This window comes from Camelus bactrianus, chromosome 23 (assembly GCF_048773025.1).
Source record: "Camelus bactrianus isolate YW-2024 breed Bactrian camel chromosome 23, ASM4877302v1, whole genome shotgun sequence".
In the NCBI taxonomy this organism is placed as follows: Eukaryota; Metazoa; Chordata; class Mammalia; order Artiodactyla; family Camelidae; genus Camelus; species Camelus bactrianus.
Window position 1 is genome coordinate 22,289,340 of NC_133561.1, and position 23,572 is coordinate 22,312,911.

Sequence of the window (23,572 nt, forward strand, 5' to 3'; positions counted from 1 at the left end):
CTGGGCGCGTAAACATTTGCCAAGGGGTTAGGCTTTGTATTCAGTGTTCTTATCCACACGTACAAAACATAACCAATAGGAGAGTGGGCGGAAGCTTTTGGAAGGGATGGACAGGTATATGGAGTAGATTGTGCTAATGTTTTCATGGTTTTACATTCGTCTCTAAACTCACCAAGATGTATACATTAAATGTGTGCAGCTTTTTGTGTGTCAGTTATACCTCACTGAAGTGGTTAAAAAAAAAAGAAAAAGTGAGTGTGGAATTTGAATCTTCTCTGAGTTTGCTGGTCCTTTTGCTTTTGCTAGTTTCCCTTCTTACCATGTCTCATTCATTAGGAGTGAAGTGGCAGAGAAAGTGTCCCACTGTTACAGGGAATTTTTAAGAAGAAAGAAGAGGTTCAGCTTTATCCTCTGGCCCCCAGCATGGCAGGTACAGCCGGTGAGCCTTCTGAGATTTGTGGAGCGTGGGTGTGCCAGGGTGATACGGTTTGGGTGAGAGGGACAGAGCCTTAAGTCTCCCACAGTCTTGCATTAAAAATGGAAGTTATCTTGATCAGATTAGTGTTCTTAACAGTTACCAAAAGTCCTCCTGATTTTTCGGAGGGTTCTTTTTGTCTTATGCCAAGGAAGACATACCTCTCTATAAAAAATTGGATCAGAGCTCTGTTGTTCAAATCGTGGCTTCTGGATAGGTGCTTCAGGGGTTCTGCAAACATTTGATTCAAATATTATTCCCATATTTACCTTAACCATTATACTATATAAGAGTAAATAATGCTAGCTGCCATAACAAAGTTCCAAACCTTAGTTTCTTAACACAGTAAATGTTGACTTCTTGCTATTTCAAATCTATTATGATGTTCCTGGTTTGCAAGTGGCCTTCTCCATGGTCCTTGTTGGGGAGCCTGGGCTCCTCCTGTCTTAAGGCTTTGTCCTCCTCTCTGGGTCCTCAGAGTCCTTTGCAGCCAATGGGCTGTTGAGGAAAGGTTTCACTTTTTGTTAGGTAGCTCTCAGGCAAGTGGCTACCAAGAAGGCTAGCATAATGCTGTACATTAGAAATGGACACATTATAACTGACGATACTTCAATGAAAGTGCAATAGCAAAAAAAAATATGAAAACGGTTATATTTATATGTGTGTGTAACTGAATCTCTATGCTGTACACCAGAAACTAACACATTATAAGTCAAATATATTTCAATTTTTAAAAATGTTAAGAGGCAGACAAAAAAGTGTACAATCTGTATAATTCATCACTCTCAAAAGCGCTTGCAAAGAAAATGCAAAAAAAAAAAAAAAAAGATTCTAAAACGGATGTAAGTTTGCAAGTCTGCTCTAAATCCTGATCTCATTCATCCAAAAAACTTTCCTGTTCTTAGTAACTAACTTTATAGCAGTTAACAGAACTTATAAATGTATATCCATAAAATATTTCTCTCATCTGTTCTGGATGCATTGAGGTTGAATGTAAGATTTATCTTTTGAAAAAAAAAGGGTTCCTCTGCTTAGCAAATTAGAAACAGTGATCTCTAGAGTCTCTTCCAGCTCTAACATTCATGCTTTCTATTTTTATATGCCATTGAAAGAAGACTAACTCTTGATTGCATGTAAATGGTTCAATGCAAATTACTAAAATTCTTTCCTTAGTAGGAAAGTTAAGTTGCACTAGGGAAATTCTTGCACAATGTGCTTCCCCAGTTTGTCTTACATCAACTATTTCTAGAAAATCCTAGTGGCTTGAAATCTCCAGAGGTGCTGCCTGCTAGTTGATAATTCATGCTTAGAGTTTCCACAATTTACTTGAAATTTTGCAATTGAAAGATTTTTTTTTGGCTTGTTTATATCCACTCTCACCCCTCTTACATTGACTATAGTGTCAAGTCAGGGATCTGTTTAAGTCAAGAGCCACAGGCCTGCCAAAGACCAGCAGAGATTCTTTCTGCCTTGGATTCCTTCCTGATTAGGTTGGGATATCTGCTTTGGGACTTGCTGGATCGCCCACTGTCCCTTTAGGGGAGCAGCCCCCTCCCTGCCTCACTCAGGGGCTGCCTTGGGTCTGAAATACACAGCCTGGCAATTCAGCCATTAATTAGATGTTGCTGAAGCTGGAGGTGCTGGGGCTTTTGTTTTCAGGGTTGCAGTTGAAGTGAAGGTCATAATTCCTGTTCCCATGACTGCTGGCAGCAGCCACAGGGTTGCTAAGGGAACAGCCACAGACCAGACCGTGATGGGAGAAGTGAACTCAGGTGACCCCACCTGCTTGCAGAGATGGAGCCACATGGAGATGTGCCTCCCCTAGGGAGTCCTTGTAGAGGGCCAGGCTCCTGGATCCACCCTTGCCCTCTACTGGATCAGCGCTGGCATCCTAGATGCACAGAGGGGACTTTTGAAGAACAGAGTTAGCCTTACAGAACTGAGCCCTGAGGAATTGGAGACTGCAAAACTTATCTCTAACTTCACCTGTGTGCAATTAGCCAGGGACTGTGGTTTGCTTGGTTTGACATCTGCTTATACCGAAACTGGTCACATCTGTAAGATCTGCTAGATGTGGGTTGTGCTTGATTTGCTACACTTGCAAAAATTACCGTTTTGAGTTTGAAAGCAGATGCATTTAGATCAGAGACCAGAGAAGAAAAAAATGGTTTCAGAATGCTGAAAAGGGCCTTGGCAGCTTAAAATGGTGTTTTCATTCAGGGCTGAGCATGTATGTCAATGCAGATATAGGAAAATCCCTTAAAAATTTCCCTTACAAGTGACTATTAAAATTTCTATTACCGTTAGTCTTTAAAAAGCAGAACAGTGTGGAGCTGGGACAGTGACACTCAGATTCGTATTTTCTTTAGCCACCCAGTGTGTCCTTTGTATCCCCTGCATCACTCATGTTAACCTTTCCATAATTTCTGTCTTCCCTCCTATTTTCAATCTCTTTTGGACTCACACCCCTATTTTATTTTTTTAACCAACCCACTGCAAAGAGTGACCAACTTGAAATGCCACGGAAGAAAAAAATGTAAAGTTATGAAATACATGTTTTATATACTCCTTGGAGAAAATACAGAAAATTCAGATGAGAAAAAAAGGAAAACTAAACCACCCATTTGTTCCTCTAGATCCATCCTTCTCCACTCTGCTGAGTGCCTGGCAGGCTGACCTGCCTTCAAAGCCCCGCAGCCTTCTGCTTTCCCCTCGAGTTTTGCCAGTGTGAGTGAGGTGTTGGGCTGTTTCCCTCGCTCCTCCCTGTGGTTGCCGCTGGCTGGCTGTGGGTCTTGATTGACACGCAGAGCGCCTATCAGGCAGCCCTCTCAGCAGTTCTCTCTCTACAGGTTCAGGAAGCAGTTCCCTCCCCAGCCCCTCCCAGTGTAGGCTGGTAATGGGGTCTACCCTGGAAGCCTGTACCATCCTGCACTTATATCTTGCAAATAGTCTCTTCGTATACTCTCCTTAAGTCACTTGGTTTAAGAGTTTCATCTCTTTTCTACTGAAACCCTGGGTAGTACAATCATAATTATGACACAGAGAAGGGAGGGTATAGCTCAAGTAGTAGGGTGGGTGCCTGGCATGCACAAGGTCCGGGGTTCAACCCCTAGTACCTCCTCTAAGAATAAAGAAGTGAATCTAATTACCTTCCCCCTCCAAAAAAAATAAAGCAAACAAACAAAATTATGACCCAGAGATAAGCACTGATAAGCATTTTAGTATATTTCCTTAGCTGCCTTTATTTATGGTCCTATGTATGGGCAGCAGGTTTAGCATTATTCTGTGTATACATCTTTATGTCTTCTTTTCCCCCAGCAATTACTTGTGAGAGTGATCCTCTGTTAGCAAAACCTCCCGTTCCCCGAGTCATGGCTTCTGTTGGCTACACTTTGTCCCACTGTATGCGTATAACTTGAATTTGTCTTAGGGTGCAAGAGCAGCTCTGTGGTCTCTCCGTTCGTCCCTTCAAACTGTGTCACTCCCTATTTCTTACCTGTGTCCATCTCACAAGGTAGAGGATTTGACTGGGTCCGTGTCCCCACCCAACCAGGGACACCCCTATTGGGCACAATCTTAAGCCAAGTTTCCTCATGGACAATCAAGCCTATTTATGTTCAACCCTCACTCACCTCAGTGGTTAAGTGACTTCTCCAAGGTCTTACCCTAATGAATTGCAGAGCTGGAACTTGAACCGATGAATGCTGCTTCTAAACCCAGGGCTTACCTACTCCAATATTTTAGGTTTACCTACTTGTAAAACTCACACTCTGTAACTCTAACCGTGGAGACCACAGTTTTAACTTAAGGAAGAAGGTCAAGTTTAAAAAAAAAAAGTGTGGTTTTAAAGAAATGAGCTATCAAGCCATGAAAAGACATGGAGGAAACTTAAGTGCATATTACAAAGTGAAAGAAGCCAGTCTTAAGAAGCTGATTACTGTATGATTTCAGCTCTATGACGCTTTGGTGAAAGGCAGACTGTGCAGACAGTGGAAGGATCAGTGGTTGCTGGAGGTTGGAAGAGATGAACAGGTGGAGCCCAGGGGACTTTTGGGGCAGGGAAAGTACTCTGTGTGTTACTACAGTGGTGGGATACGTGTCATCGTGCATTTGTCCGGACCCATAGAATGTACACACCTAACAGTGAACTGTAACATAAACTGTGGACTCTGGGTGATGACTTGTCAGTTCAGATACATCAGTGGTAACAAGTGCATGTCTGTTGTGAGATGGTGGAGGAGATGGAGTATGCGTGGGGAGAAAAGGGTGTGTGGGATCTCTCTCTCTTTCCCCTCTAGGAACCTAAAACTACTCTAAAAAACAAAGCCTATTTAATTGGCTTCTTTTACTTTATTTCATTTTATTATTATTTTTTAAATTGAAGTACAGTCAGTTACAACATGTCAGTTTCTGGTATACAGCATGTGGTTCCTTTTAAGTAGCCATCATATTAGTTTTTACTGCCAACACATTTGCCGTGTCTGACTCTAGTTTTCCTTTAAGAAAAATGAGCAGCAAATGTCTGCAGTAAATTGACATTCCCATCTCTGGGGCTTTCCCACTGGCAACCGATTTTCCTATTATTATTTTAAAGCAGTATCGGTCTGCTATTTTCAGGTAATACAGACACATAATCAGTTATAAAATATATCTAGCTCTGAGGATGTTTTCCTGCTGAAGAGTTTCATACCCAAGCCTTGTAGTGAATATTGAAGAGATCATTTTTATCTGAAGCCCTGGAGATTTAGAGGAATAAACTAAAAGCTTAACTTGAGACTTTCAAAATCCTGAAGTCTATCCAGACATCCATCATACATGACAGAATGATTATATTGTGTTCAGAATTAGATGCAGAACTATATGTATGCTTCACTGAGTTAATCTGACTCTCACTTCCAATGGACACCATGTATATCTTTTCTTCAATATATCTCCAAGTACAGAAATGTAGAGGTCAGAGCTTTGAAATGCCTGTGCATTGATTTCTTTTTGTTTAAACGGTATAAGGAAATACTCTTCATTAGAAAGGATCATAATGAACATATGTGGATAGGTTGCCTTGTTGGTTGCTCAAAAACTAACAACTGAGACCAGAATGTAAACAAGAGTCTTTGATTTAAGAAATGCACAAAGGATCAGTGACTAATTTGCAGTGTGGGAGTCCCTAGTGTGTATATTGACCATTCACCCTTTCAGAGTGCCCTTCCTGTTGATCAGAGGTTATGACAATCATGTTTTGGAAATTTGGTCACCTCCTGGTTTGTAGAATTGGGCACAGAGTTTTGTTTTTTCCTTTGTCTTCTGAGATAGATTCATAGGCAGCTCTTATTATTTACACTAAAGGGGGAGGGGAGAGATGTAGATGTATAACATTGAATTATCCTAAAAACATTTAAGTAGCTTAAAAAATCTGGATTTAGAATTAATTGTTTATTTTCAAGTAGACGATATACTGTATTCACTTTATTTTCTTTGGACCAACTTAAAATTTGTATTACTTGAGCATACAGTGGTAAAAGGCAGCAGAGGCTTTTCTGGACCATGCAAGGCAGCAGGGGAAGAGAATGAGATTTAAATTTTGCTATGGGTATCGCCATATTGCTCACACGCACTTAGATAACTTGGTTCTGTGATATTGGCTCACTGTGCTGTCTTTAAAAAGTTATGTTTTAGATAAGGAAGAAAATAAAATAAGATTCTATTCCTGCTGTCAATTTGCTATTTGGTCAGTGTAGGCTGGGGGTGACCAGCTATCCCTGTTTGCCTGGGACTGAGGGGTTTCCAAGGATGTGAGATTTTTAATTTTAAAATCAGGATGAATTGTTCCTTTTAGCTCAGGGGAGTAGCTGTGAATAAAGGAAGGGTGGGTTCTCCTGGTGGCCTGGGCCAGATAGATAGTGCTAAGTGTAGAATGTCAGGGACAGTGAGCAAAAATAGTGGGTTAAGGAAGGGGCTAGAGCAGAGTTAATTAGAGAGGCTGAGGTTAGTGGCCAAGTCAAAGCTTGAGAGAGTGAAGGGGTGCCCTTGTGTTAAACCAAATGAATTTAGAACAAGCTAGGCCCATTCTCGGTGAATAATGAGGCTTGCTTCCCCCAGGATTTCCAGAAGAGCTGGCTTCTGTAACTGTCTTCTCTGATTCCTCCTGCTGCAAGGCTGGGCCTGCCCAGGCACTTCCAGGGCCAGCACTGGAAGCCAGCACTGTGCTTCAGGGCAGTAGGCAGTTTCCATCCTATGTGCGGGATAAAGTAAACATTTCATCTGAGTAATGAACTCTTGTTACTCATTTTCATATTTTAAAAGTGCTGAGTATTTTATTTTACGATTGTAGAGGAGAATCGGGTGATACTCCATGACACTCTGAAATGCATACTCTAAAAGTTACCCTCCCAGGGATGAGGTGGTCTGGCAGCTGACGGTGGTCTGTGATTTCACTGTATTCTTTCTCTATGAGAAGAGAGGCTCAGATCCCTTTCTGGGTCTGCATGGGTAGGATTCCTGTCCAGCCCCAGTGGGGTGTGCTTGCCTCTCTGCATCTGTGGGTGGGAGAGGTGCTGCCCTGACCCGTGGTATTTTTACTACTGTACCATATTAACTAATTCAAAAAATTTAAAAGTGGGACTTCTTTTTTTTTTTTTAACATTTTTTATTGATTTATAATCATTTTACAATGTGTCAAATTCCAGTGTTCAGCACAATTTTTCAGTCATTCATGGACATATACACACTCATTGTCACATTTTTTTCTCTGTGAGTTATCATAACATTTTGTGTATATTTCCCTGTGCTATACAGTGTAATCTTGTTTATCTATTCTACAATTTTGAAATCCCAGGCTATCCCTTCCCACCCTCCACCCCCCGGTAACCACAAGTCTGTATTCTCTGTCTGTGAGTCTATTTCTGTCCTGTATTTACGCTTTGTTTTTGTTTGTTTGTTTTTGTTTTTGTTTTTTAGATTCCACATATGAGCGATCTCATATGGTATTTTTCTTTCTCTTTCTGGCTTACTTCACTTAGAATGACATTCTCCAGGAGCATCCATGTTGCTGCAAATGGCATTCTGTTGTCGGTTTTTATGGCTGAGTAGTATTCCATTGTATAAATATACCACCTCTTCTTTATCCAGTCACCTGTTGATGGACATTTAGGCTGTTTCCATGTTTTGGCTATTGTAAATAGTGCTGCTATGAACATTGGGGTGCAGGTGTCATCCTGAAGTAGATTTCCTTCTGGATACAAGCCCAGGAGTGGGATTCCTGGGTCATATGGTAAGTCTATTCCTAGTCTTTTGAGGAATCTCCACACTGTTTTCCATAGTGGCTGCACCAAACTGCATTCAAAGTGGGACTTCTTGAATGCAGAGAAAATAGGGGGAGGGAAAGAATGATGAATCCAGGAATGGATCCAAAAAATATGTGCTATGATGTTTAGTAGGATGGATGGACAAGGGCCACAAGTTGGCTCTGTGCCCAGAGAGAAACATGAGTCGGTGGCCTTAAGAAAAGAACAAGCCAGAGATGGAAGAGGCGCACAACACTTCTTTGAACCAAAGCATTTATTCCAGGGGTCTTCTCAAGGAGGACACTTTGAAATATAATGAGTAACCTTCTCAGCAGTACCTTGATAGGCATTTCATAGAAGTGCTTCCTGTAATGTTCTTCAAATAAAGGCTAGTGGTGTCAGTCCACGGTTCAATTCAACAAAATACAGACCTTAAAATTTTTACAGGACAAAGTGAACTATAGATATAGCATTTTAAAACAAAACTAAATAAAATTCATCACAAGATGGAAAGAAAAAGATAGAAAACAAACTGTGGTTCCCAAAGGGGAAAGGGTGGGGAGGGATATAAATTAGGGGTTGGGGGTTAACAGACACACATTACTATATGTAAAATAGATAAACAACAAGGACCTACTGTATAGCACAGGGGAAAATATTCAATTTCTTATAATATATAATGGAAAAAAATCTGAAAAGAAAATATATATGTGTGTATGTGTATAACTGAATCACTTTGCTGTACACCTGAAACTAACATTGTAAATCAACTACACTTCAATAAAAAAGTAAATAAATAAGATGGAAAGAACTAAATGAGACAGTCTAGATATGAAAATCAATCCAAGGATAGATTTTAGAGTATGAAGAGGAATGCCTGGATTTTCTATCCTTCAGGCAAAGCTCCACAGTGATGTTTCCCCCGCAAGTGTTTGACGTATCAGAAGGAATGAGTCTGATGAGAATTCTGCCTGACAGATACCTCCTGGAATGCTCTCTGCTATGTGGCCAGCTATGCCTAGAACCCAAGATAGAATTCCTCGGGCAAATGTTGAGGCTTCAAACATGGATGTCACCTGAGAGGAGAGGCCTTTTATTGGGAGTGGGCCAAGGAATGGTTGTGGTAGTGCCAGAGCTCTCCTTACCATTCGGGTTCTGTTCCAACACATGGCTGACTGGAGGCACTGACATTCTCTTATCTGTAAGACAGTGTGGTGAGAATGCAAGTGTGTAAAAAAGGTTAAGCTTTGGGTCAGGGAGAACTGAGGTCCTTTTATGGCTAGACCTCAGATGAATCTCTTTGGCTTCATTTTGACACTGTTCTCAAAATCACCTCAGATACCTGTGTTTCACTCACTCTCTGAATTTTACTTTGGTTTTCAGAGCACTGCTGAATGTCACCAACTCTGAGCATCTTGGCCTATGTTTTTTCCAGAACTCTCTATTTTCTTTTTTTTTTTTCCTTCCCTCCTCCCCTCCATCCACTCTTCTTTCCTTCTTGACTCCCTGCCTGCCTCCCCAGCCCCTGCTCCTTAATTCATATCTAAATTCACAGACTCCCTCAGAGCTTTAAAAGAAAAGTATTTGTCTTCTCTACCTGCTGCTTAAACTATCTGGGGATACACAGCTCTAATTTCTAACAGAATTTCCAGTACTTTCCCAAATTAAATTTTGATATATATTTTCACACAATTGTTTCTTAAGAAACATATATGAACAAAAACATAACTGTGTATATAATTTATTTCAGTCCAATGATTCTGATTCCAGATAGTCTGAAGACACCCCCAAATAGATAATGATTTGAGGGTAGAGTAAACTGTGTGTGTTTTGTTTTTTGTTTGTTTGTTTTGTTTTGTTTTGTTTTTTACTATATTCTGTCCTTAACAGGTTTCAGAAGGAGAACTGGACACCATGGGAGTTACATGTTCTTGTTAGTAATTTTATCTTGGGATGCTAATCACATTGTGTACAATTTCCTATTGATCTAATGTTTTCATAATCCTTACAAGCTGGCTATTTCCATGTCATTGGTGAAAACTGATATTTGAGATAATATTTTTAGTTTGAGAGTTTTCCAGAGACAGAGATTGTTTTAAAATCTTACGAGCTATGAGACATTTTATTTACATCGCAGTTTTTCAGTAACTGTTTTACTGATACTCCATATTTTGTGTCTAATTTTGTCAAGAGACATACTTTTTTGACCAAATTTCTCATGTTCTATTGGTAACCTTGAAGCTGATCTCTTTCCTATTTCAAAATTAGCATTTGGCACCTATTTATAAATTAATAAAGCTGAAATGCCACTTTCCATATCGTGCAATGTTTTTTTCTTTCTTCTTTGGCATTTCTAGCTACTTTTTTTTTTTAAAGTGTCCTTGGGGTAGTCATTTATTTTGGATCTTAAATATCAAGCTTTCAGCTTTTGTCCTTTTAGAGGCTGTGTCACGAGGCTGAACTCTAATACTTGAAAATGATTAGTGTTAAATACTTCACAAATGTTTGGGTAGTTTATCACCTGCATTGCCTCCAGCTGGTTCTATAACTTCAGGTATTTAGTTCCTGACTCTGCTTCAAAACGTTTTGACATATTTTAGTAACTAAACAAACCACACAGTGAGGAAGAGGTGCAAACAACTTGCTTGTGGTTGTGGTTGTCAAGGAAACCATTTCCGTATATAATGTTTGACAACAGCCCTATTTTTTTTAATACTATAAAAACAAAGTTTGTTTAGTAATGTGGAGAAGTAAGTATACAACGAAATGAGCCACAAGCCAACTGGAAGTTATAAGAATGTACCAGACTGCAAAATGCTAGATATTAATTAATGTGTTGTTTGATAACATAGACACAAAGCTCAAAGCATGGTAGAATGGGAGTGGGAGTAAAATTTCCTTGTTGAAACAAGTTCAGGTTCCTGCTAGGTTCTTGAAAGATACTGTATGCATTTTTAGGGGAATTGTTTTATTAAACAGACAGACAACCCCATCTTTGCCATGCACAAATTCATGGGATGGAAGTTTAAACCGATTTGATAACATAACCAGTTGGAGTTTTGACTGTACTGCCCAGTGAAAGACTGGGCCACTGGAGACTACAGGGACTGCAGGAAATGGACAGCCTGTTGGGGCTTTTTTTTTCTGGTTTATGCTACGTTTTGCTTTAAAAGGGAAAAAGTGAGTTGTGGTACATGGTGATGCTAAAACTCCTTATAGGGGGGGAAAAGATCCTAGAATGTTAATAATAGATGAAGTCTATTTTGTTTAGCCTTTTCTCAAGGTCTGTATGTGTAGAACAAGACCCTAAAGAGGAAAAGATGATGTTGGTTTAGACACTGTAGCTTTGGATTCTGAAATTTTGGGGTTCCAGTTTATAAATCATGAATGTAAAGTGTGATAAGATGAGGAGAATGTTGAATTGTAAAGTGAATGGTTTTGCAGAGAAAAGTGGTGAATTGAGCCTCATTTGAAGCTATTCAACCTATGAAAAGGGATATATTAAGAGATGCGATTTGAAATGTTGGCAGTCAGATGAAAGTCCAATTGGAAGAGATAATTTCCAAATAGATTCTAATGGTTAGAAGAAATTGTTTCTTTCTTGACTGAGCAATTTCTTTCCTTATTTTATAAGCTATTGTGCTATGTATGTAAACAAAAAAAGAGTTTAATACCTCTCTCTTCCTTTACCTTTGATGTGGGAAAATAACTGCGGCATATGATACAGTAAAATGCTCTTGTTTTATTTTCTTTACAACTTGCCACAAAGGAAATATTTAGATGACTTAAGATGTCCGAAGATAGAGCTGGCTCATCACTGCCTGTGGCCACACATATAAGTACATTTTACTTCGAAGAGACTGTGAAATACTTATCTCACCCCACTGCCCAGCACATCATTTTCATAAGTAGTTTAGTACAGAGGAATACAAAAAGCAAAACAGCATTAATACATTGTAAGGGCATAATAACTGACCTAGTGAAAGAGAATGCTTACAAGAAAGTAAATGGGAATGAACCGGAGGAGGTGAAGAAGGCATCACGAATGAACCGCAGACCCCTGGGGCATTTTGGTTTGTATAAAAAGGTCCTAACCTGGTGCTTAACATGCAGGTGATGAATTTGTCCTCTTCTGTTACCGCACCTCCTGGCACTGCCAGCCGTAACTTTGTTTTCTTACCTTTTCTGTTCTCTTAGAGTTGCTGTTTTCTAATCAGTCTACAAGCATGAGAATGGCAAAAATGGTGAAGTGTGTGGAAATCGTGTATAAGCCTCAGTTAAAAGGAAAGGAGAGTGTGTGTTTAAAGGGCTGTCACATACAAGAGGAGTTTAACATGTTCTCTGTGGCTTTCACAGATGGAACTAGGGGCAGTGGGCAGAAGATACATCTCAAAGTAGACGTTGTTTCTCAGAGGTGCTAAAACTAGGCTAGGCTGCTTTAGTACGTGGAGAACTCACCACTGTTGGGGGTGGACTTAGATGATTACCTACCCTGTGGTGTGCTTGGGTTCCATTTTGGCAGAGGGTCAGGGGAGTGGTTTTAGGGTTTTCCCTGCACCAACTATCTCCTTTCTCTCAAATGGCTTTCCCCCTTACACTAGAATTTCTCATGTCTCTCTCTTTAATCCAAGCTATTCTCCTAATTTCCTTATCATCCACACTTTCCATCTAAGGGAGAAACAGGTACCCAGTCCTATGGGTTTGATCTCCCTCCTTACTGCCTCTTTTCTGCCCTCTTCTTTCTGTTCCACTGCTGCTCCATCATAGATCTTGTCTTTCCCTTGAGACATGAGCCCCTTGAGGGCATGTGTTGCCTTTTATTATTAGGTTTTGTATCCCTAGTTAGTTAGCATAATAGCTTGGTACTCAGTAATACATACTCACATGAATACATGACTGTCAACAATTTACTTTGAAGCCACTTGTGTTGAGAGGCACCTTGGTCTATTCCTTCAATAAATATTTTTGAGCATCAACTCTGTGCATTGGGGATATATGAATGAATAAGACATAGTAATTACCCCCCCCTCCAAAGATCGTGGTCTAGTTGGGAGGAAAGTATGTAAAGAAAAATTGATTTTGCTCAGGCAATGTTATGAAAGAAATATATACCTGAACAACTTAATTGAATCTCCAGGGTATCAGGTTCCCACCACTTCCCAGGGACCACACGGCTACTTGAGGCACGTGTTCTTTGGGAAGCCAGGTCAAGGTTGGGGCTTCATAGGACTGAAGTAGCTCCTCCTGGAGGTGACACAGGACACCAATATTTGAGGGGGTTAACTAAGAAGTTTAGAAGGCAAGCCAGAGTTCTGGTTCTGACTCCCAGTCTCTGCTTGCTGGGGACTGCCTGCCCTTAGTCTAGAGATTCTCATGTTTTTAGTTTTCTCCTTGGCCTCATCTGTTTCGACATCAAACTCTGTTCCACACTGGTTCACCCTCAAACTGATCACTTCTTAGAATTAGAGGGCGCATACAGTTAATGGAGCTTTGATTTTTCAGCCTGCTATTTTGTAGAGTTCAGACTTTCTGCTTGGCTTCACAAGCATAGTTAGCTGTTTTATGATCCCCTAGGTTATTTATTCTCCTGCTTCCAGTTTTATGAATCCAAGCAAATGCACCAAGTGTCAGACGTGGGAGGCTCCTCCAGTGTTACGTAGTCTGTTAACCAGCTCATTGGAAATGCTTGTAAATGCCTGCACCTTCCCTGTACCAGATATTCTAGTCAAAGTGTTTTTTTTCCCGAAGCTTTAATGAGAGTGGTTTTATAGACCACACTGGATTTAAGAAGGAAAAGAAAACATTCTTGGCTGAGTGTGGCCTCTAAGACTTTCCCTCGTTACTGTAATGCCCTTCGTTCTCGGCTTCTTTCTGGTCTCTAACTTCTAAACGTCCTCAGGCTGTAGTCCTCCTGCAACAAAATGTGATTTTGTTATTTCATCTGTTGTATGCGCCTCCTACACAAACAGAATAGATATTACTATTTGAATAGAGGAGGAGGAGAAATATAGGAACTGTGTCTATGTGTGCATTTATGTATATAAATATGAATGTACTTGAGTGCCTGTGAACACGAGAAGCAGAAAAGTCAGGGGTAAAGATCAGAAGAGTGAATAAGAGAAACAAATATGGAAATAAAACTTGTTTTTTTCCATTTGTGACCTCACGTTTTCCTTTCCTTTCTTTTTGTCTCCAATTTCCTTCTGTTTAATCTCTTACTGTCCTGACATTCAGGACGGCAGGCGTCTGACATGAGCTTCGTCTTGTGAACCCTGATTCCCAGCTCCACCATCTGTGACTGACGCCATGTGTTGAGCTGGTGACCTGTGACACACCTAAGCCACAAAATGCCATCACATCACAGTTAACTGAGGAACAGGTAAAGTCTAAAGTCTGTGAGTGGAATTGTGAAAGATACCCTCAGGTTATTTTCCAAAAGCATTTGACTTTTTAAGAAATGTCTATATTCTGATTTTATGATCTGGCCGTTTACTCATTCACCAAAAATGTTACATGCCAGTGATGCAAAGCTTACTCCATTGAGTTATTCCACTGCCGCCTTGTGATGATTGGGTGTGGGATGGGCTGGTAGGAGAAACTCCAAAATAACATGTGTTCCACTCTTTCCAACTCATTTAAAAGTTCCGGTTAGTCTAGCAGGCACTCGTTTGGGTTATTACTTTCCTGTTCGTGAAATCTCCTATACACGTGCCTGCGCTAATTTGGCGTTTCTCTCCATCTTTCCACTTTCAGTCAGAATTAAGCAACTAAATTCTGCTATCATTTATTGTTTAGCCTCTGCATATCAGCCGCAGCATCGCTAGTGTTTTCTGGCTTCGCAGGAATGGACATGCCCTGGAGTAAATGCCACCTTCCAACCTTGTGTTCATGGAAGGCTTGGATCCCAAACTCACTTAGAACTCTTGGGCTCAAGATCACTTAGATTTTTCCTCAGTGGTTCATTCCAGAGTTGGATAGTAAAGAACTACAATGTGATATGGCCAAGTCCAGATTATTAGGAAAAAAGATTTTGGCCTAGATAAGCTCAAACTTAAAATATGTCAACTTGCATAATGAAAATTAGGCAGAATATTTAAGTCAGGCATGAACTAATCATCTTTTTAAGCTTATCCAATTCTCTCTGAAAATTCCTGATTATGTGGGAGTTGCTGATCTGTTTTTCAGATTCTCTGGGGTCTCCTAAGGTCATGTTCTGTTCTGGGATTCAGATTTCTATGCTTAAATAGAAGGCCACATTCCAGGCTGCCATTTCTAAAGAGGGTAAGGAAGAGATTCCCCCAGTCCCCTGAATCATGAGAACCGGTGTAGCCCAGCTCTACCTTGGGGCAGATGAAGTAGTCGCTAAACTGCCTGTCCTTGGAAGCCTTCCTGAAAGCACCACCTTACCTTGGTCTGAAAATCTCCTCTAGTGTATTCTAGGTGGAAACTATTGTCTCCAGATGACTATTGTCAAAACAGCAAGGAAGAGCCAGAACTGATCACTGGTATATAGTACATACTGAGTTCAGGGCTCATATGTGTTTGTCCAATGGATGGATAGTTCTTGTGGGAGAAGGAAGGTCCCGACTAAATCTGATTCCCTAGTTAATGCAAATAGACAGTGTTTGTGACCAGAGAGAGTGTGGCTGGAGAAAGACATTCATGACAGGCAAATGGTGATGGCGTGGAGGGAACTGTGCTGCACATCTGGATACAGATGCTGGGAACAAAACCCTCTAGCAATACTGAATCAGGATCTTTGGGGAGTCAGGCCCAGGAATATGCATTTCCCCTCCCCATACTCCACAGGGTATTTAGACACAGCCATAGTTGAGAATTATTCCAAGAAAAGAAAGTTTCCTAGACCAGGCTTGAATTTAGTACTTTCTGGATATGTGGAGAGACAATAAATGCTTGCTGACTGACTGACTGAAAGAATGAATAACTCAGGGACCAGGAAGAACCTGAGTCCTTAGTTACAGTCACAGCCTTGCTGCCCACATTGCATTCAAGCCTGGACATCTTTACCAGCACTACCACTGGTAGCAGTCCGGAGAGCAACGAGGCGGCTAGCTGAAGGTGACAACTGGCACAGCATCTTGGGATGTTTGGGGTTCTGTTCAGCCTCACTCTCCTCCCCTAAAAGAGGTAGATTGACATCCCATCTTCTCCAGCTGACTTATGGCATGAGCATGATTGAAAGTAATTTATGGCTCCTTCCCAGGCTCAGCCTTGGAGCAGGAAAGCTGATGCAAAAATGGTGCATGTGACAGAAACATGGCCTTGCAGGACCCCCGAGGAGCTCCAAATCAGATCAGCTGTCCTTCATTAATCAAAAGTTGGCTGTGGCTCACTCCTCTATTTGGAACAAGTCTACCTCTCCATCATTATGGCAGAATGGCAGCTTCGTGAAGAAGGTTTTAGCATGCAACTCGTTACACACTTGTTATTGTAATCTCACCCTGTGAAAGGAAATGTCTCAGAGGCTGAATCAAGCTCATGATCTGCAGTACCACCTTTAGACCATCTTGACGCCTTCTCCTCTATTTTTGGATTGCTCTCCTCCTCCTTCCAATGCAAATTGTGGCTGGTGCTCAGTGAGGATGTCCTTATGCATTCAGCTGGAATCTCCAGCAACAAGTTAGGACAGGGACTGTCTTCAAGGAAGAAGCACTGGCAGAGGGGAGAACTTGAGATCAGTGCCATTTAGTTAAGCCCTATGGCAAGTGCTCTGCAGCACAGAAATTCATTGAGACAGATATTACTAACCCCACATTACAGACGAGGAAACTGAGGTTCCAAGATTTTGAGAAACTTGCCTAAATTTGCATACACAATAATGTCAGGGGACAGTTAAGAGTAGAGGGTGAGAGGTAGAAGTGACGAGGAAGGCACAAAAAAGGAGAGGACATGAGAATTAGTGATAAAGCAAGAGGAACTGAGATGTCACAAAGAACAAAGAGAAGGGTTAATTCAGTGCACTGTTTTGTTTTTGCCTTACCCTATTCACCCGGAGTTCAGCTACAGATCATTTGGAATTTTGATCAGTTACCTATATACTCACTGCTGATTTAAGGGTCTTGTCTATACATAGTATAGCCCCAGAATCCCAGTAGGGGAAATTCTTTGGGCTGAGCTGGCTCTGGTCTAGTGTCGGATCAAGCACATGGGGAATTAGATCCGATCAGGGGACCAGACATTCTCTACTGCTGGTATCAAGCCAGTGTGACCCAGTCTGGAGAGAGCTGTTCCCTGCCCCAGCCCTTCCCTCTTATATGCTCACCAGGCAAGGTCATGCACGTTCCAGGAGCCATGTGTCTGTGCCCTCCTCAGTCTGTCATTGCTCTGTGCCTCTTGCTTCTCACTGCAGCAAGTTGGACCGAGTCACGTCACGTCACATCACATCACATGATGCAGTCGGAAAAAATGTTCTGTTTGACAAATGTTTCTGCCACACTCTGCCTGCTCAGCTATAGATAAAATAAATGTGGCAGGAAAGTACTTGCAATGTTAATGATATATTTCTTCTTGTATCTTCTTGTACATGATGAACACTGAAAGTAACTTTAAAATAGTTGCATTTCTTATACACCTGGGCTGAGATTCACTACCTATTAAATAATCTTCAGCCACTGAGGATTTGGTGCTACAGCTGTGACATTTTAAAGCTGAACAAGTCTGATAATTTTAGAAGCCTGATAGTTATGCAAACTTGAGAGGGCATTACAGTTTGTTCATGGTGCCTTTATAACTCTCTGGCAGGTAAATATTAAAACTGTGTTTTCAGTTAGGGACCTTGTTTTCATTAACCAGGTCCTTGAACATTTAATGAAAGCCTGGGAATTGCCACTGCTTGTACTTCTAGAGAAATTTTTGTCGTCTGGGAGCACAGTAGTGATAAGAGACTAACGTGTTCTTAAGGTCCTGACCCTTGAATTTAACTGCATTATGATTATATTTTTTCTTTGGTAGTAGGAAGCAAGGCTCAGAAATAGCTCTTCTAAGAATGAGAGTTTGAAAAAAAAAAGAGGAAGAAGAAAAAAATTTTTTCTCTCAAAAAAAAAGTTGTGCTTTTTTTTTTTTTTTTTTTTTTTTTTTAAGATGATGCTTGTATTGTTGATCACAGCATTCTCTGCCTGTCTCCTCAAAGCTGCCGGCCACCTTGGAAATGACCCGCTTTGATGAGCACCAGTGGAAGAGGCAGACTGGGTCAGAATTTTGACTGGGGGATTATGAAAAGCACAGCCAAAGCTGTGTAACTCAAGACTAAATAAAATTAACCCTCTGTCAATTATGGCATGCAAATACGCCTGATACTGAATGACTGTACTTACTCTATGAGAGCATTTGAAATAGATTTTATTTTATGTTCCCTGTCTCTAGCCTTTTACCCTTCTGAATTACGAGTGTCACTTGAAACCTTACTAGAATGTCTATCTGCTCTCTGCAGGAATTGGTTCTCCGAAATAATCAAATAAACTCTCTTAACTAGAAGAAGCTGACTAAGCATTATACAGACAGAACATTGCAATCAAAACGGGAGAACTCCCTGCTGTCCCCCAACACCTGCCACCAGTCGGCCTTTCGACTATGGCTTCCTGTCTAGAAGTGGAGTAATCCAACTTGTTTTATTTAAGAGAATTTAAATCATTATTTAGGAGAAAATTCCAAGTGCTATGATCTGTCTGTCCATCCATCCATCCATCCAGTAAATATTTACTAACCATTTAGTACGTACAAGCCACTGGGCATATAATGGTGAGAAAGACAGGACAGATAAGAGTTTCAGAGGGCTTACGGTAGAGCAGCAAAGGAAGATAGTTTAAAAAGCAAATATAAAAAAAAAAAAGTGTTATGGTCGAGGAAGAACACGATGCATGGGAACACAGAACAAAAACACATCACCTGTGGTGGTGAGATGGGGGGAGGGTGTCAGAAGCTCTCACAGAGGAAGTGAAGTCTGAGCTGAAGCCTGAGGCTGAGTGAGCGGAAGTCAGCCAAAGAGCAGGCAGAGTCGCATTCTGGGCAGGAGAAGGAGCCTGCAGGGAGGGAGAGCAGTGGGTGTTTAGGGCACTGAAATGTTGGAGTTCAGGGAGAGGAGACTCGCAGAGGTAGGGAGCTGTCTACCTACGTCTCCTGAGGAGCTTTGAAAGGAATGTTAATGAGACTGGAATTCATCTGAAGATATTTGTAGGGTTGGGAGTAGGGAAGCCACTCAATGAGATTTCCACTTCCCAGGGATTACCTTGGCTGCGGTATAGAGGAAAGAGGCAAGACTGAGCAAAGGGGGGCCACTTGATTGTCACGGTCCTGACAAAGGACAAAGGTGGCCGGGACTGGTGTAGCAGTCGTGGGGAATGGAGGTGTGCAGGGAGCCGGTGACATAGGGTTTAGTGGCAGGCTCTACGTGGGAGATCAACGGACATGATAAATCCTCATTGATACAGAGCCTGGATTCTCAAAGGAAAAAATGTGAGCAGCATGAAGTGTGGGGCTCTTCTGGTGCTTGGAACCAGTTGTCACTTGGATTCTGTGTTTGATCCTTTCTTGATTCTAGAAGCTTCAGGATAGAAATCGTGCCATGTAGTTTCTCCCTACCCAATTGGTAATCGTGAAAGAATTCACACAACAATGGGGTTCGAGTCCCAGCTCTGCAACTTAGTAACTTTGGGATATTCTGGCAAAATACTTAATGTCTGATCAGAGCCCACCTCGGGCCCCAGGAAGACAGCAGTGAAGAACAATGACAGCTTTCACTTCTGTGAGTACTAGCTGAGAAGACAGGCCAAAAGCAAATAAATAAGAAATAGGTAATTACAAATTGTGATAAGTGCTATGAAGGAAATAAAAAGGATCATGAAATAGAGATAGAGTGAAACTTGGTCAGTCACTAAAGAGCTGGGGGAAAAAGACATTCCAGGCAGAAGGGACAGCAAGTGCAAAGCCTGCCAATGGGGAAGAGCTTGCTGGGTCAAGTCACAGGCACTCCATGGGGGAAGCCTCGTGGGCTAGGAGGAAATTTCATTTTATTTTACGAGCAAGAGAAGCCATTAGTGTATTTTGGGGGGGAGAGGTAGGTAATTAGGTTTATTTATTTATTATTATCTTTTTGAATGGAGGTGCTGGGAATTGAACCCAGGACCTTGTGCATGCTAAGCATGTGCTCTACCACTGAGCCATACCCTCCCCCCAGGAGTATATTTTAAGCACGGAAATCAGCATGTCCAGATTTACATTTTTAGTGTCATTCAGGCTGCTAAATGGAGAATAGACTTAGGGAAGGAGGAAGTGAAGAGAGATCGGCTGGGAGACTAGACTGTTAACAGTTGCCCAGGAAAGATAAAAGTGCTCAAATAATAATAATGTGTCCATAACACCTACACTCTTTTTAGCACTTTTTTTCCATGGATTATTTTGGGTAGGTTTTCAACAAAAACCGAAAATATTTTACTTAGTATGCAATTTTCTATCTTTTTATTATAAAAATACAGAAAACTTGAAAAAATTAGTGTTACGCTGTATAGCTACCTCAAAGATTCTGAAATTAACCTCTTACTATTCCTGCTTTTCCAGTTATCTGTCCCTCTAATCATTCCTCTATCGGGCCATCTGTCTTTTTTTTTTTTTTTTTTTTCTTGATGCGTTTCAAAATAAGCACAGGTGTCAACACTACTCCCAAACACTTCATGAATACAGTTAAACTAAAGCAGCACATTGTATCAGGGTCCACATTGATCTGACTTCTTTTGTGCTGTGTTACATAAAAACTGACGTTTAATGAATCCTTTTTCTAAGTCATTTCCTTTTAGGCTTTGACTAGTTAATTCCTTTGTACTTGTTTTCCCTTGTTAAAAAATAGATGACAAATGATAAAGAAATATATTTCTTGTCAGAGGGAGGTCCAAACATATTGCTGAGTGGAATAGGGGGTATAAAGAAATAACATATATTGTGTAATTCCATTTTTGATAAACTATATGCACACATCAGTCTCATTTAGTGAATTTATTTCATATGTCAATGTCTGGAAAAATTTTAACAGAATACCAAGATGGAACTGTGTTTATCAAAATTTAATAACACGAAATAGTAAAATAGAATAAAGAACAAAACCATGCAAAAAATAGATAATAATGTTTTCTTTCATGAGGTAGGACAAATTACTATTTGCAAAAGGATACGTATGAAAATCAAGGTGGCTTATGTGAAATCCAGCTCAGTTTACTTGAGCCTGAGCACATCAAGGACCATGTTAACTCCGACTTTCCCCTGATTGTAAGTGAAGTAAAAACTCAGTCTGAATCTAGGTGTCTTTTGATCCTTCCTTAAACTTTCCCATTTTCTTTATGCCCATCTTTCAAAAAGACCCTGCCTCCATCTGTCTTTTGCTAATAGTACCAGCTCCACTTCCTGACCCATTTCTGTAGTGACTTCTTTTGGCTCTGGCTTTGAACATTTTGTCAGCTGAATCCTGCAGGCTTCCTTTTATTCTGTGCTTTATCCAGAGAATGCTGAGTCCCAGCTCAATGTCAGTTTTGGAACACAGATTTCCTGCCTAGCTCTGTAGGACAAATGCTACTCTGCCAATTTTTTTTTCTTTGTGTGTGTGTGTGTGTGGCTTTCTTCCACTGTACCTGCAGTGGCCAATGGTAGGCATCGTGTTCTGGTGCCCTCTGATGCAGTTTGCCACTTGCCCTGCTGCACCTTGGCTTACATCCCTGTGTTCCAGCATTCTTTATGATTGTCCTTTTTGGATTAGAAATGCTTTATAAGAAATTGATAGCTCTGCTTATTTTTGGCTACTGGGAAGAGAGTCATAAAAGTCTCAATCTTAAAAAAAAATACATCTTATGGTTTTTCCAATAATTTTCTTTGTTTTAAAAGGTTATCTGAAGGTGAAGGAGTTGAAGGACACTTTCTTGGGCTGTTTACTCTGCCTTAGGGGCCCTTCTCCTTTCTCCTTACCTGGTCCTTAGTAACTAATGACTCAATTATTTATTTAAATATTGCTCTTTTAATAAGTACAGGATGCTCTGAGCACCCTGGAGGGTTTGGGAAAGCTCCCCTGGAAAAAGTGATAAATGAATTTAGATCTGGAAAAGGAATAGGTGTGAACCAGGTGAATGTCAGGAAGAATATTCCAGGCAGAAGGAATAGCATGTGCGGGGACACTGGGCTGGAGGAAAGCACGGAGTATCTGAGAAAGTGAAAGGCCAGTGCTGATGGAACACAGTGGTCGAGTGAGGAGCTGGGTTCTAATGTCTTGCGATTTTCCTGGTATCTGTGCCTATATATTGAAGAGCTCAGTGAATACATGTTAATGATTTTGTCTGTCAGCTGGTTCATCTGATTCTTTTAGGGACGAAAGAAAGTGGTTTTCTGGGTAGGTGGTGCATTAGTCAGGGCCCAGTCAGGAAAACAGAAACCATGCTGGACGTTTCTGTAGCGAGAATTTAATATGACGAGTTGGTTGCATAGGCACTGGAGAAATGAACTGAGGAGGGGGAACATCGAAGTAACAAAGATGGGGTAGACATAAGAAGCCACTACCTCTCCAGACCAGAATCTTAAGCTTTGTCTCTATTTCCTTTCTCTCCCACATCCAGTCTCTCACAAAGTCCCATCTTTATAGCCCAGAGGAGCTGGAACTCAGAACCATGCGTATGGTGGGAGGGTGAAGGATGGTGGAAGAGAGGCTCTCTGGGCGCTGTCCAGCGGGGGCTGGTGCCCCAGGAGCTCAGAAGAGCTGGGAAGACTCCTCAGTTGGTGCTGGTACCTACATCTCTGAGAGTGAACTCTTCATGTTAGTTCTAGGAATACTGAAATAAAGCAGTTAAATAAAGAGCCCAGTTGCCCGTCCAGGGTCGGGGGGGTGCCATTGCTAAGACAACAGTGATAGAAACAGGATGAAAGCGGGAAGGAGCTTACCTTCTAGGCTGGGCTCCCTCTAGCGGCCACTATTGGTGGAGACTGATAGGGGGTTAGCAGGCAAAGCAGAAATGTAATTTGCAGAATCCCAGCCTCAGCGTCAAATAGCATGGTGTAGAAGGGCAAGTGTCAGCTTTTATCTTTATGATGGGTTTATAGGAGGTACATGGGGCAGGAAGATAGCAAAGGAGGGGAGCATTGATAATCGGACATCAAGGGTGACTTAGTCTTGCCTTAGATAGCATCTGATTCTCTAATTTCTGACCTTCTACCTATAGTATGTTACTTTGAAAGATTGCAGAAAATATATTCCATTAACTTTCTTTGGAAGTAATGAAGATAAGTTCCTCTGCTAATGCAGAAACAGAGAAAATCTCTTTGTGACTGTATGCCACTCCAGCCTCTGAATTGGAAAAGTGTGCATATATGTATGCATATTTATGTATATGGACATACATCTGTACATATATGCATGTATATAATACATATAAACACATCCATATTTAAGTATGTGATATTTATCTAAGTGTATATTTAAAGTTATTGAAAAAGAACAACTTTGTAAGATCTCACTCTGGGTCTTAAAGCTGTTGGAAACTAGCACACACGTTCATTAAAAGGAGACTGAAGATGGTTACGCAGGTTGGTTCCAGATCCTAGAAGGCCTTGCCATCTACCAAATCTCTTGCTTGTGCACTCCGGGGGGAAGTCTCTGCTTCCCCACTTTCTCCTTGGTGATTGACTGCAGGCTCCCTAGGATTTGGAGAATCACATGTGCCTTTTCTTCCAGCCTCTGATCTAGGTTTTCATTGGCTGATGGAGCTGAGCAAACACCAGCGAGAGACTTTTTTATTACTCCCTCTCCCCCGAGCCTCATGACGTGGAAGCT

General features: G+C 41.1%; 1 long non-coding RNA gene across 1 annotated transcript; it reads right to left on the reverse strand.

Moving 5' to 3' along the window:
• Positions 1–5,923: 5,923 nt before the first annotated feature.
• LOC123613979 (uncharacterized) lies at positions 5,924–17,459 on the reverse strand. Its single transcript, XR_006721400.2, has 4 exons — positions 17,039–17,459; positions 16,217–16,428; positions 8,901–13,666; positions 5,924–6,704 (listed from the first exon to the last, which is right to left on the reverse strand). It is a non-coding gene; the product is annotated as an uncharacterized LOC123613979 (long non-coding RNA).
• Between the last annotated feature and the right edge of the window lie 6,113 nt (positions 17,460–23,572).